The sequence below is a fragment of the Lutra lutra genome, unplaced genomic scaffold (assembly GCF_902655055.1).
Source record: "Lutra lutra unplaced genomic scaffold, mLutLut1.2, whole genome shotgun sequence".
In the NCBI taxonomy this organism is placed as follows: Eukaryota; Metazoa; Chordata; class Mammalia; order Carnivora; family Mustelidae; genus Lutra; species Lutra lutra.
In genome coordinates, this window is record NW_025923846.1 from 439,857 (window position 1) to 454,029 (window position 14,173).

The window sequence follows — 14,173 nt, forward strand, 5'->3', positions numbered from 1 at the left end:
TTAGGCCATCAGAACCTGAATGGAAACAACCTCTTTGTGTATTTGTCATCTTTCTCTAGTGCTAATGGTGTCAGAGTTGCATGACAACCCAGGTATTGGGAAGGTCTATGGTGGAGGGACTCTAGATTCCAAAAAGGCCATATGAAGGAGTTCCATCTCCAAACTGAAGATCCACTCAGCACTTTTATGTGGGGAAATTTATGTTGATATGCTACTAAAGTTTGGGGAGTATTTCAGCATAGCATAATATACCTACAACATGTTGAAATCAACAAATAAATTTCAATCATTATCAGCCTAGAACCTATGAGAAAATGACCAAGAAGTACACAGATTCCTCAGCCACTAGGGCATGTGGTACTTGATATCAGGATCATGAGTTTGAGCGTAACATGGAACATAGAGTTTCCATAGGGGGGAAAGAAAGGACTTACACTTGACGAAAATCAAATAGGCTTTGGCAATAGAGCTGGACACTGGTGGGTTGGATACTCTAGCCCGTTCATTCAGCAACTGGGCCCTGAGAACTCAGATGGTGCCAGTGTTTTTCAGGCAACCAGTTTCTCCCTCTAGGAGCTCAGGGTCTAGAAGGGATGATGGACAAACATGAACCATAAAGGTGAACAAAAAGGACATTTGCTCCATAAGAAAAGAGAAAGGGACTATAACTGGATCGTGAGCCACACCAGGTGAGGGGTGTGAGGAGGCAGTGCAGAGGTGACATTGAAAATTCCTGTGGCAGGAAAAGAATGAGACAGCCTTGCACAAATCAGAGTATATTTAGCCTGGCAGAGGGCACCATGGTGCAGAGGATTGGAAACAGAATATGATATTCCTGCAATGGAGATTAGAAATGAAGTCAGGGTAATGAAGGAAGCTGAAGAGAGGAGCAAGGGGGAAGGGAAGGAGGGCCAAGGCCTGGGGCAGGTGGAGAGTATCAGTACCCCACTCCTAGTTCTGTGTGACCACATTACCACACACTCAGTGGCTTAAACAACAGACACTGTCTCAGTCTCAGAGGATCAGGAATCCATGGGTGCTCAGCTAGGGTTTCCTGCCAGAGCCTCTCCATACTTTGGGGCTGTTGATAACACCAAGGCAGGACCTGCTTCACTGAGAACCTGAGCTCATTTAGGGGTGTTGGCAGGATTCAGTCCACCTCAAAGGTATGAGTTCTGTCTGTTGTTGTCACTCATTGGTACGTAACATGCACATGTCTGGGTCATGGTTCAACATAGGGGTTTGTACTCTTGAGTGAAAATCTGAGAAAGAATACAGATCAGATTCAGCATAGGACTGGGCAATGAGCTTTAATACCTGAATCTCAGAAGGGGCTTGTGGGTCATGTAGCCGTGTTCTGTGTAATGGTAGGAATAACTAAGTCCAGACCACACTCCAGGGGCAAGATTACACAAAGATGTGTAAACAGGATATGGGATTTCAGGAAACAACTGAGAGGAAGACCTCCACAGGGTTAGGACCTTGCCCAGAATGGTAAGAAGGCTGAATAAGGCATAAGCCCAGCTTTTTCAGTGTCCTCAAAGTAGGGACCCTGGATGCACATAGCCATTCACTGGAGGGCTCTGGAAAAAAAAAATTGTGTTAAAAGAAGTGGCTACAGACATGGGAATGGTATAAGGGTGAGTATGAGCACTGATATTCTAGATAGGAGGCATTCCAGCAAGTTCTTGTCTGAGGAGCAGTCCAAGTCATGGCAACACACTGAGTGGAACCCTATCCATATCACACTCATTGGAAAGGAGGTAATTGTCCTCAGACACGATTTGCAGTCTCCCGGGGTAAGGGTGAATTCTCACCTTCAGAGGCCAAGGCTGCAATCCCTTCTTGCTTTTAAAATTGGAAAGCATACGATCTTGGGAATCTATTATCCAGCCCTCTGTTGGTAAGGCTGCCATCATCTGGGACTCCAGAATTTGAGCACTGATGAACACATGTATACACATATGAGAGAGTGTGCATGTGCACACACACACACACACACACACACACACACACACACACGTGTGTGCATGCATACACACAGACACACGCCCCAGTAGGGACTGTAGAGTTGAATCTGACCAATAGCAGACCCAGTTAAGGTAAGAAGAAGAAGAGAATGTGGTTGGAGCTATTTATTGCATGTGACAACATTGCTCCAATATCACAGATATTATCCCACATATGCCTACGGACATCTGGAGGAAGTATATTCTAAAATCATCTGTATTGTGCAGACAACATCCAGACCACCCCTGACAGGGATAATGGCTTATTGAGGAAGACAAATAGGTAAGATTGGAGAGCTGCTCCTGAAGACACGTATTTCTCTAAGCTGAGGCCCTGGCTGAACCCAGACCTTCCTTAGGGGCCTGTGAAGAAGGGTGTGTTGGATTCAAATGTGTGTCCTACATGCAGAATGGGGATTGGCAGATGGCAACGCTGAGCACTGTATGTTTGGTGTCAATCCAGGAGTGGACATAGGTAGGTGATCTCGGGCACTGAAGTTAATTCCTTGACTGCAGACCCCAAAAGAATTTGGAACCCCTGTAAACAGGCTTCCACATTCTAGTGTAGTCTAGCACCAGGATTATTTGGCTAGATATATCCAATACTAAAATATGTTTTCTTGCTGTTTGCCTACTTCCCGGGACTCTGGCACCCAGAAACCTTAGAAGAATGGCTTTTTCACATGCTGCAGACACTCACAGTGGCCCAAAACTCACGCATAAAGCCTCAGGATATTTAGCAGGAGGTTCCATAAGGTAATACAGAACAGCTTTTGCCAGGGCAATCCACCCTCTGAGCCATCCCAGGGCTGCCTCGTCCTCTCCTCTGCAGTTTCTGGAAAAGAGGGATATGTGAGTGTTCCTGCCATTGGGATGGAGGGAGTTGCAAGATAGTGGATACCCCGGTGATCCCTTTATGTCCACACCAATGTCATGGTGGGCAGTGTGGGAAGGATTTCAGAGGTGCATCTTACCTCTCTCAGAACACAATGAAGGCCCTGAAGCTGTGCCACATTTCTCTTCTTGGTGGAGGTGTGTGCATACTGGGGTGTGCTGTGTCTGGAATGGAGTGCCCTGGGTCTGATGAACAGAAAAGGCAGCCAGACAGAGCTCTGAGGCTTCCTGCCTGGTTGCTCGGCAATGTCTTCACAGAGCTCCACACAGGAGATCGGCCAGGAGCTGGATGTTGAGATCCTCTGCTCTACCTCCTTGAAGGTCATAAGGTGCCCCACACTGCCCATAGAGTGCAGCACTGGCTCAGAGTGAGTGAAGGTGTTGGGGAAGTCCATCCCCCAGGGTCCCAGTGAAGCAGAATGGTACACATGTCCCAGAAGCCAGACTATTACTCCTGTGGGATTCCTCCTAGAGTCCTGAACCCAGATGAATCTGCATCACCATCTCATTTTCAAACTTGCCCTCATTTCCCTGCCCCTACCTTGGCCAGATGTAGAGTAACTGTCCATGTATTTTTAATAATATCAGAAAAGAGACTTTAAACCATGTCTCATGACATTCATGTAGAATTCTTTTGCACTGTGTTAGGTATTTTCCTAACCTGTGCTCCCAGATGTCCCCAGACTTGAAAGTCTTCCCCAGGATCTGCAAGTCTTACACATGATCATGGTGAGTTGGAAGACATTTACCCACAGGGACATGTTGCCAATGGTACTATGTCTCTTATTCTGCATTTTGGTTTTGAATGAACACATCCCTCAGGCCTCTCCAGGGTCAGGGTCAGGAGCTTCATTCTGCTGCACAACATTCCAGAAGGCCAGTCATTTGTTAAAGTGATTGAGCCCTTCAATGATGCAGGAATTTGATGTGATTCTCTTCTATTGCTAACTCACAGTGCTACACGAAACATCCTATATGCCCTAATATCCGTAGCTGTCTCATCTAAGAAAATATCTCTGTGCTCTCATCTCAAGAATGGAATATGTTATCAGAAACCACAAGATAAATGCTGTTCATGCAGGGAGGTGGTATCAATACACATCTCATAATCTGACCTGAGATACTATCAAGGTCAGATATCATTGACTTCAATTCATTGTATGTCTACCAGGAAATGTTTTTATTTTTCCTTAAAGATCTACAAATTGATTGGTTGATTGAATGATTTGAGAGAGGCTGGGGAAGGAGTGGAGAGAAGCAGAGGGGGAGACAGTATTCTCAAACTGATTCTGCCCTAAATATGCAGCCCTACAAGGAGCTCAATCTCAGGACATTGAGATCATGACCTGAGCAAAAACCGTGACTCTTAGGATTAAGCCAAGGGACCACCCAGTCACCTTATTGTTTTAATGACTGTGGGCTCTCTTGTCCCACCTCTTGCCATAAGTCACTGGCATCTTAGTGTTTCGGTCTTTGCTCCAACACCTAGCCCTCCCAGAGACAGAACTGACTCATGTCTCCTCCGTTTCACATCAGGGTAAATATGGATCACTGATCAAGAGGAGTGAGACCTGTGTGCTATGGACAAACTCGGCCAACCTACTAGAGAAGCAAATACAACATCTGGAGCCTAATTTCCTAGGAAGAGAACTCAGCTATGTCTACGCATTCCTGTGCACATATCGAGACATTGCCAGCACCCAAGAGGTGTTGAGCTTCCTTTTTGCAAGGTGAGCATCCTGTACCCAACTGCTAGTTGGACTTGGCTACCACTTGCTGTGAGTCTTGGAAATGTCCCAAAATTCCCAAGCCTCATTTTTCTCCTCTGACTGGGGCAGAGTCATGTTAGGGACTCAGTCGGGTCTTGATATGAAAGTGCACCTGGGTGCCTTGGCCCGTGCAAAGTTCTGCTAGAGGGCCTGTGGTTGTACTCATTTATCCAGGTCCTGCTTCTCATGATAAAGCCTCTGCCTCATCCCTCACTATTACTATGATCTTGAGTTGGGCTGTTTTGCCATTTGAAAGAGATATCTGAGACTCCATTTGGGAGACCCCAAATAGGTTTGGGTGAAAGCAGAGCAGGGTTTCCTGGATTGCAGAGGCATTCCCAGGCCCACTCAGATATCTGTGATGGGCTGGTTGCAGCCCTTTTATCCATCAAGTATTCAGGAAGCCCCGCTAGGTGCAGGTGCTTCCCTATGACTTGACTTTGATCCCTGCACAGAGCAGACAGCAGCCCAGGTCTTCAGACTGGTCAGGAGTCATACAGTGATAATGGACACAATGAGATTTAGCATCCACAGGACATTTCATGTGATGCCCCCTGGCCTCCTCTACATATGGGTGCATTTTTTTTTCCAGCTATGATGAAGCCAGTATAGCCCAGGAGCAGTGAAACATATGACTGAGTGTGGAATGATACAGGAGGGCCTTCCCTCTCCACCAGAGCAGAAATGGAACCTTGAGCTGGAGGGACTCTTGGATCCTCATGCCACACAGCTCTGATTCCTTTTAAGGGTGAAGGTCTGCGAGTTTCTTCTGTAAAAAAGAAGGGGCCTGAGGAAACTATGGGTATGGGTACTGTGGCAGGGCAGAGGGGAATGGATGACAGCTTTAGCCCCTAAGAGAATCATTCCCCATCACGGGGCCCTCTGACCCCTGTCTCTACCCCAATCCTGGGACGTAGACCAGAGTCTATGGAAACCACCAAATTCAGCAATATGTTGGAACCTAGACACTGGGTGTTCAAAGGATGCTCATAAGACCCAGTGAGAGTACAGGGACCAGATATTCCAAACCCTGTGGGAGATTAGTGTCAGTAGAAGGAGACCCACTCATGGCACCTAGTGAAAGAGGCAGCACATGGGCACAAGAGGTAATGTTTGAAGTATTGTGAGGATCCTGGGAAGGCTTGACTAGAGACAGAGTCCATTTGATCCCTCCTTGGTTGGATCTTCAGAGAGCACTGGCGTGTGCAGTGAGGGTAATTAAGAGACAAGACACCACCACTCCTTGGGCACATGCAGTTGAATTCAAGTGGCAAGTGCACAAGGAGATAGATTACAGAGTGTGTCCAGATCCACCATGTAGGGCAGAAATGGTCTCACTATTCATCAAGATCTCCCACTCATTGAGGCTCTTGCCAGCCTGTTGTCTGTAACCAGGCCTGTCTCAGGCAGGATTGCCAGATCACAGGTGGACAAGGAATAGGACTGGTCTCTGACAGAAGATAGATGCCCAATGACCCAGGTTACCACAAGTTTCCCTAGGATATTCATTTGGGAGAGTGCCCTGTCCTCTGATTCCTCTTCCTAACTGTCTAACCCAGAGCAATCTCCTCCTTCCTGAACACATGTGTAGAAAGATATTCTGAACATTGTTACAGCCCCCAGAATTTCCCAGCCTGAAAGTGCTGTTGACATACATGGGGCTCAATATGGCAGGCTGAGACCTGGAACACCGTGCCCAGCTTCTGTGCTCACAGCTGCAACACCTTGAGCCTACAGAGCCAGAAGCTGTGGGTGAGAGGGAATGGGGGTTGCTGATGTGGTCCTGAGGAGGGTACACGGTGGGACACACTGAGCAAGACTCCATAGAGCGCAGTTGGGTGGAGAGCAGTAAATAGTCTCACATCCCGGTCCCAGTGGTCTTCAGTCATGGAGACTTCACAGGGATTGGTTCTCGGATGCAGGCAACATTGAGTGGTGGGAAAAGTTTCCTTTATTTATAAAGGATAGGGGAAAACAATCATGCTGGTGATAATTTCTGTTCATGGAGCTACAGCACCAGGCCCAGAGCAACAGCCTGAACCACATCAGGAATTTGCCTTAGCTCCTACTGTGGAACTCACTGTATCTTTGGAGACAAAACTGGCCCCTACCCTCCCTGGTGCTGGAGCTCACACGTTAAGAAGAGTGGTAACACCAACTGCCCTGTTGGGGCCAGAGCAGGTGGTGGTCAATGCTCTAATTCACTCTCCTGAGATGGAAGAGCTACCAGTTCTTCGACCTGACCCAGAGATCCAGCAGGGTCTAGCCTCTGCAATTGAGGTTTGTGAAGGACTTGAGCTAGCACCTGTCTCAGTGTAACGACCAACCTCAGCCCACAAGCAGCAGCTCGTGCTGACTGGAACCACAAGGATGGTTTCCCCTCTTCTGTCATTGCTCTCTTTGTAATTTTTGTGTTTGGTATACACCTGTATAGTGGCTTAATAGATTTTGTTCATTAAATAAAATAGAATTTGAGATTGCATAAAATTTTACTTGGATCCTTTTCAGTGGTATATGGAAGTGCCATTAAATACTTTAAGAGTGTTACAGAACCATTTACTTGAAGAACATTTCCGTCAAAGAGAAAAACCTGGCCTCCTTATCACTCACTGCTCCTTCCCTCACCCCAGTCCCAGCAACCACTGCTTTTCTCTCTGTTTTTGGTACTTTACGCTCTCTGAGATTTTCATGTGCCTAGAATCCTACAATATGGCCTTCTCTGTCTGGCTACAGAGCATAAGAAAGATACAAAAATCTTTTTTTTTCAATATTTTATTAAAAAACATTTTATTACAGATGGGAGGAGTCAAGATGGCGGAGAAGTAGCAGGCTGAGACTACTTCGGGTAGCGGGAGATCAGCTAAATAGCTTATCTAAAGATTGCAAACACCTACAAATCCAACGGGAGATTGAAGAGAAGAAGAACAGCAATTCCAGAAACAGAAAATCAACCACTTTCTGCAAGGTAGGACTGGCGGAGAAGTGAATCCAAAGCGACGGGAAGATAGACCGCGGGGGGAGGGGCCGGCTCCCGGCGAGCGGCGGAGCAACGGAGCAAAATCAGGACTTTTAAAAGTCTGTTCTGCTGAGGGACATCGCTCCAGAGGCTTAACTGGGGTGAAGCCCAGGCGGGGTAAGCGCGGCCTCAGGTCCCGCAGGGTCGCAGAAGGATCGGGGGTGTCTCAGTGTCGCAGAGCTTACCGGTATTAGAACGGGGAAGCCGGCTGCAGAGACAGAGCCGAGGAGTGACTCTCAGGTCAGGGTTGCCTTGAACCGGTCGCAGGCTCGGTCAGCTCGGAGCGCGGCCGGAGGCCAGGGTGACGAGAGTCATTTGGCACTGTTCTCTGAGGGCGCACTGAGGAGTGGGGCCCCGGGCTCTCGGCTCCTCCGGGCCGGAGACCAGGAGGCCGCCATCTTTATTCCCGTCCTCCGGACTCCAGGGAAAACGCTCAGGGAACAAAAGCTCCCGAAAGCGAACCCGAGCGGATGACTCAGCGCGGCCCCGGGTAAGGGCGGTGCAGCTCCGCCTGGGGCAAAGACGCTTGAGAATCACTACAATGGGCCCCTCCCCCAGAAGATCTACGGGAAACCCAGCCAGGACCAAGTTCACCTACCAAGGAGAACGGCGGAATTCCAGAGGAGAAGAAAGCAAAGCACGGAACTCATGGCTTTCTCCCCATGATTTTTTAGCCTTGCAGTTAATTTAATTTTTTTTTCTTTTTCAATTTTTTTTTCTTTTTCTCTTCTTCTGCTAAATTTTTTTTAACTTTTACCATTTTCTTTTTTTAACGTTTTTTAAATAGTTTATCTAATATATATATATATTTTTTCCTCTTTTTATATTTATTTCTTTATCGGCTTTCTTTTTTTTAATAGTTTTTTTTTTCTTTCTTTCTGAGCCCCTTTTTATCCCCTTTCTCCCCCTCACAATTCAGGATCTCTTCTGATTTGGCTAAAGCATATTTTCCTGGGGTTGTTGCCACCCTTTTAGTATTTTACTTGCTCCTTCATAAACTCTTATCTGGACAAAATGACAAGGCGGAAAAATTCACAACAAAAAAAAGAACAAGAGGCAGTACCAAAGGCTAGGGACCTAATCAATACAGACATTGGTAATATGTCAGATATAGAGTTCAGAATGATGATTCTCAAGGTTCTAGCCGGGCTTGAAAAAGGCATGGAAGATATTAAAGCAACCCTCTCGGGAGATATAAAAGCCCTTTCTGGAGAAATAAAAGAACTAAAATCTAACCAAGTTGAAATCAAAAAAGCTATTAATGAGGTGCAATAAAAAATGGAGGCTCTCACTGCTAGGAAAATTAGGCAGAAGAAAGAATTAGCGATATAGAAGACCAAATGACAGAGAATAAAGAAGCTGAGCAAAAGAGGGACAAACAGCTACTGGACCACGAGGGGAGAATTCGAGAGATAAGTGACACCATAAGACGAAACAACATTAGAATAATTGGGATTCCAGAAGAAGAGGAAACAGAGAGGGGAGCAGAAGGTATATTGGAGAGAATTATTGGAGAGAATTTCCCCAATATGGCAAAGGGAACAAGCATCAAAATCCAGGAGGTTCAGAGAACCCCCCTCAAAATCAATAAGAATAGGTCTACACCCCGTCACCTAATAGTAAAATTGACAAGTCTTAGTGACAAAGAAAAGATCCTGAAAGCAGCCCGGGAAAAGAAGTCTGTAACGTACAATGGTAAAAATATTAGATTGGCAGCAGACTTATCCACAGAGACCTGGCAGGCCAGAAAGAGCTGGCATGATATATTCAGAGTACTAAATGAGAAAAACATGCAGCCAAGAATACTATATCCAGCTAGGCTATCATTGAAAATAGAAGGAGAGATTAAAAGCTTCCAGGACAAACAAAAACTGAAAGAATTTGCAAATACCAAACCAGTCTACAGGAAATATTGAAAGGGGTCCTCTAAGCAAAGAGAGACCCTCAAAGTAGTAGATCAGAAAGAAACAGAGACAATATACAATAACAGTCACCTTACAGGCAATACAATGGCACTAAATTCATATCTCTCAATACTTACCCTGAATGTTAATGGGCTAAATGCCCCAATCAAAAGACACAGGGTATCAGAATGGATAAAAAAACAAAACCCATCTATATGTTGCCTACAAGAAACTCCTCTTAAACCCGAAGACACCTCCAGGTTTAAAGTGAGGGGGTGGAAAAGAATTTACCATGCTAATGGACATCAGAAGAAAGCAGGAGTGGCAATCCTTATATCAGATCAATTAGATTTTAAGCCAAAGACTATAATAAGAGATGAGGAAGGACACTCTATCATACTCAAAGGAACTGTCCAACAAGAAGATCTAACAATTTTAAATATCTATGCCCCTAACGTGGGAGCAGCCAGCTATATAAACCAATTAATAACAAAATCAAGGAAACACATCGACAATAATACAATAATAGTAGGGGATTTTAAGACTCCCCTCAATGAAATGGACAGATCATCCAAGCAAAAGATCAACAAGGAAATCAAGGCCTTCAAAGACACACTGGACCAGATGGACATCACAGATATATTCAGAACATTTCATCCCAAAGCAACAGAATACACATTCTTCTCTAGTGCACATGGAACATTCTCCAGAATAGATCACATTCTTGGTCCTAAATCAAGTCTCAACCGGTATCAAAAATTTGGGATCATTCCCTGCATATTTTCAGACCACAATGCTCTAAAGCTAGAACTCAATCACAAGAGGAAATTTGGAAAGAACCCAAATACATGGAGACTAAACAGCATCCTTCTAAAGAATGAATGGGTCAACCAGGAAATTAAAGAAGAATTGAAAAAATTTATGGAAACAAATGATAATGAAAACACAACGGTTCAGAATCTGTGGGACAGAACAAAGGCAGTCCTGAGAGGAAAATATATAGCGGTACAAGCCTTTCTCAAGAAACAAGAAAGGTCTCAGGTACACAACCTAACCCTACACCTAAAGGAGCTGGAGAAAGAACAAGAAAGAAACCCTAAACCCAGCAGGAGAAGAGAAATCATAAAGATCAGAGCATAAATCAATGAAATAGAAACAAAAAAAACAATAGAACAAATCAACGAAACTAGGAGCTGTTTCTTTGAAAGATTTAATAAGATTGACGGACGCCTGGGTGGCTCAGTTGGTTAAGCAGCTGCCTTCGGCTCAGGTCATGATCCCAGCGTCCTGGGATCGAATCCCACATTGGGCTCCTTGCTCGTCAGGGAGCCTGCTTCTCCCTCTGATTCTGCCTGCCATTCTATCTGCCTGTGCTCGCTCTCTCTCCCTCTCTCTCTGACAAATAAATAAATAAAAAATCTTAAAAAAAATGTGTAAAAAAAAAGAAAAGATTGATAAACTCCTGGCCAGACTTATCAAAAAGAAAAGAGAAAGGACCCAAATAAATAAAATCATGAATGAAAGAGGAGAGATCACAACGAACACCAAAGAAATACAGACGATTATAAGAACATACTATGAGCAACTCTACGCCAACAAATTTGACAATATGGAAGAAATGGATGCATTCCTAGAGACATATAAACTATCACAACTGAACCAGGAAAATGGAAAGCCTGAACAGACCCATAACCAGTAAGGAGATTGAAACAGTCTTCAAAAAACTCCAAACAAACAAAAGCCCAGGGCCAGATGGCTTCCCGGGGGAATTCTACCAAACTTTTAAAGAAGAACTAATTCCTATTCTCCTGAAACTGTTCCAAAAAATAGCAATAGAAGGAAAACTTCCAAACTCATTTTATGAGGCCAGCATCACCTTGATCCCAAAACCAGACAAGGATCCCAACAAAAAAGAGAACTACAGACCAATATCCTTGATGAACACAGATGTAAAAATTCTCGCCAAAATACTAGCCAATAGGATTCAACAGTACATTAAAAGGATTATTCACCACGACCAAGTGGGATTTATTCCAGGGCTGCAAGGTTGGTTCAACATCCGCAAATCAATCAATGTGATACAACACATTAATAAAAGAAAGAACAAGAACCATATGATACTCTCCATAGATGCTGAAAAAGCATTTGACAAAGTACAGCATCCCTTCCTGATCAAAACTCTTCAAAGTGTAGGGATAGAGGGCACATACCTCAATATTATCAAAGCCATCTATGAAAAACCCACCGCAAATATCATTCTCAATGGAGAAAAACTGAAAGCTTTTCCGCTAAGGTCAGGAACACGGCAGGGATGTCCGTTATCACTACTGCTATTCAACATAGTACTAGAAGTCCTAGCCTCAGCAATCAGACAACAAAAGGAAATTAAAGGCATCCAAATCAGCAAAGAAGAAGTCAAACTATCACTCTTTGCAGATGGTATGATACTATATGTGGAAAACCCAAAAGTCTCCACTCCAAAACTGCTAGAACTTGTACAGGAATTCAGTAAAGTGTCAGGATATAAAATCAATGCACAGAAATCAGTTGCATTCCTCACACCAACAACAAGACAGAAGAAAGAGAAATTAAGGAGTCCATCCCATTTGCAATTGCACCCAAAACTATAAGATACCTAGGAATAAACCTAACCAAAGAGACTATGAATCACAGAAAACTATAAAGTACTCATGAAAGAAATTTAGGAAGACACAAAGAAATGGAAAAATGTTCCATGCTCCTGGATTGGAAGAATAAATATTGTGAAAATGTCTATGCTACCTAAAACAATCTACACATTTAATGCAATTCCTATCAAAGTACCATCCATTTTTTGCAAAGAAATGGAACAAATAATCCTAAAATTTATATGGAACCAGAAAAGACCTCGAATAGCCAAAGGAATATTGAAAAAGAAAGCCAAAGTTGGTGGCATCACAATTCCGGACTTCAAGCTCTATTACAAAGCTGTCATCATCAAGACAGCATGGTACTGGCACAAAAACAGACACATAGATCAATGGAACAGAATAGACAGCCCAGAAATAGACCCTCGACTCTATGGTCAACTCATCTTCGACAAAGCAGGAAAGAATGTCCAATGGAACAAAGACAGCCTCTTCAATAAATGGTGTTGGGAAAATTGGACAGCCACATGCAGAAAAATGAAATTGGATCATTTCCTTACACCACACACGAAAATAGACTCAAAATGGATGAAGGATCTCAATGTGAGAAAGGAATCCATCAAAATCCTCGAGGAGAACACAGGCAGCAACCTCTTCGACGTCAGCCACAGCAACATCTTCCTAGGAACATCACCAAAGGCAAGGGAAGCAAGGGCAAAAATGAACTATTGGGATTTTATCAAGATCAAAAGCTTTTGCACAGCAAAGGAAACAGTGAACAAAACCAAAAGACAACTGACAGAATGGGAGAAGATATTTGCAAATGACATATCAGATAAAGGGCTAGTGTCCAAAATCTATAAAGAACTTAGCAAACTCAACACCCAAAGAACAAATAATCCAATCAAGAAATGGGCAGAGGACATGAACAGACATTTCTGCAAAGAAGACATCCAGATGGCCAACAGACACATGAAAAAGTGCTCCATATCACTCAGCATCAGGGAAATACAAATCAAAACCACCATGAGATATCACCTCACACCAGTCAGAATGGCTAAAATTAACAAGTCAGGAAATGACAGATGCTGGCGAGGATGTGGAAAAAGGGGAACCCTTCTACACTGTTGGTGGGAATGCAAGCTGGTGCAACCACTCTGGAAAACAGCATGGAGGTTCCTCAAAATGTTGAAAATAGAACTACCCTATGACCCAGCAATTGCACTGCTGGGTATTTACCCTAAAGATACAAACGTAGTGATCCGAAGGGGCACGTGCACCCGAATGTTTATAGCAGCAATGTCTACAATAGCCAAACTATGGAAAGAACCTAGATGTCCATCAACAGATGAATGGATAAAGAAGATGTGGTATATATAAACAATGGAATACTATGCAGCCATCAAAAGAAATGAAATATGGCCATTAGCGATGACATGGATGGAACTAGAGGGTATCATGCTTAGCCACATAAGTCAATCGGAGAAAGACAACTATCATATGATCTCCCTGATATGAGGGAGCGGAGATGCAACATGGGGGTTTAAGGGGGTAGGAGAAGAATAAATGCAACAAGATGGGATTTGGAGGGAGACAAACCATAAGTGACTCTTAATCTCACAAAACAAACTGAGGGTTGATGGGGGGAGGGGGGTTGGGAGAGGGGAGGTGGGGTTATGGATATCGGGGAGGGTATGTGCTATGGTGAGTGCTGTGAAGTGTGTAAACCTGGCGATTTGCAGACCTGTACCCCTGGGGATAAAAATATATGTTTATAAAATAATAAAACAACAACAACAACAACAAAAAATAGTCTCCAACCAGTTTTCCATTCAGTTATTCCAATATTTGCTTTCCATATTATGGGAATTTGATATTTGGTGCATATATGCTTATAATTGTTATATCTTCTTTGTTCAATTTCAACTATCACTAATACATAATGTCTGTTTAT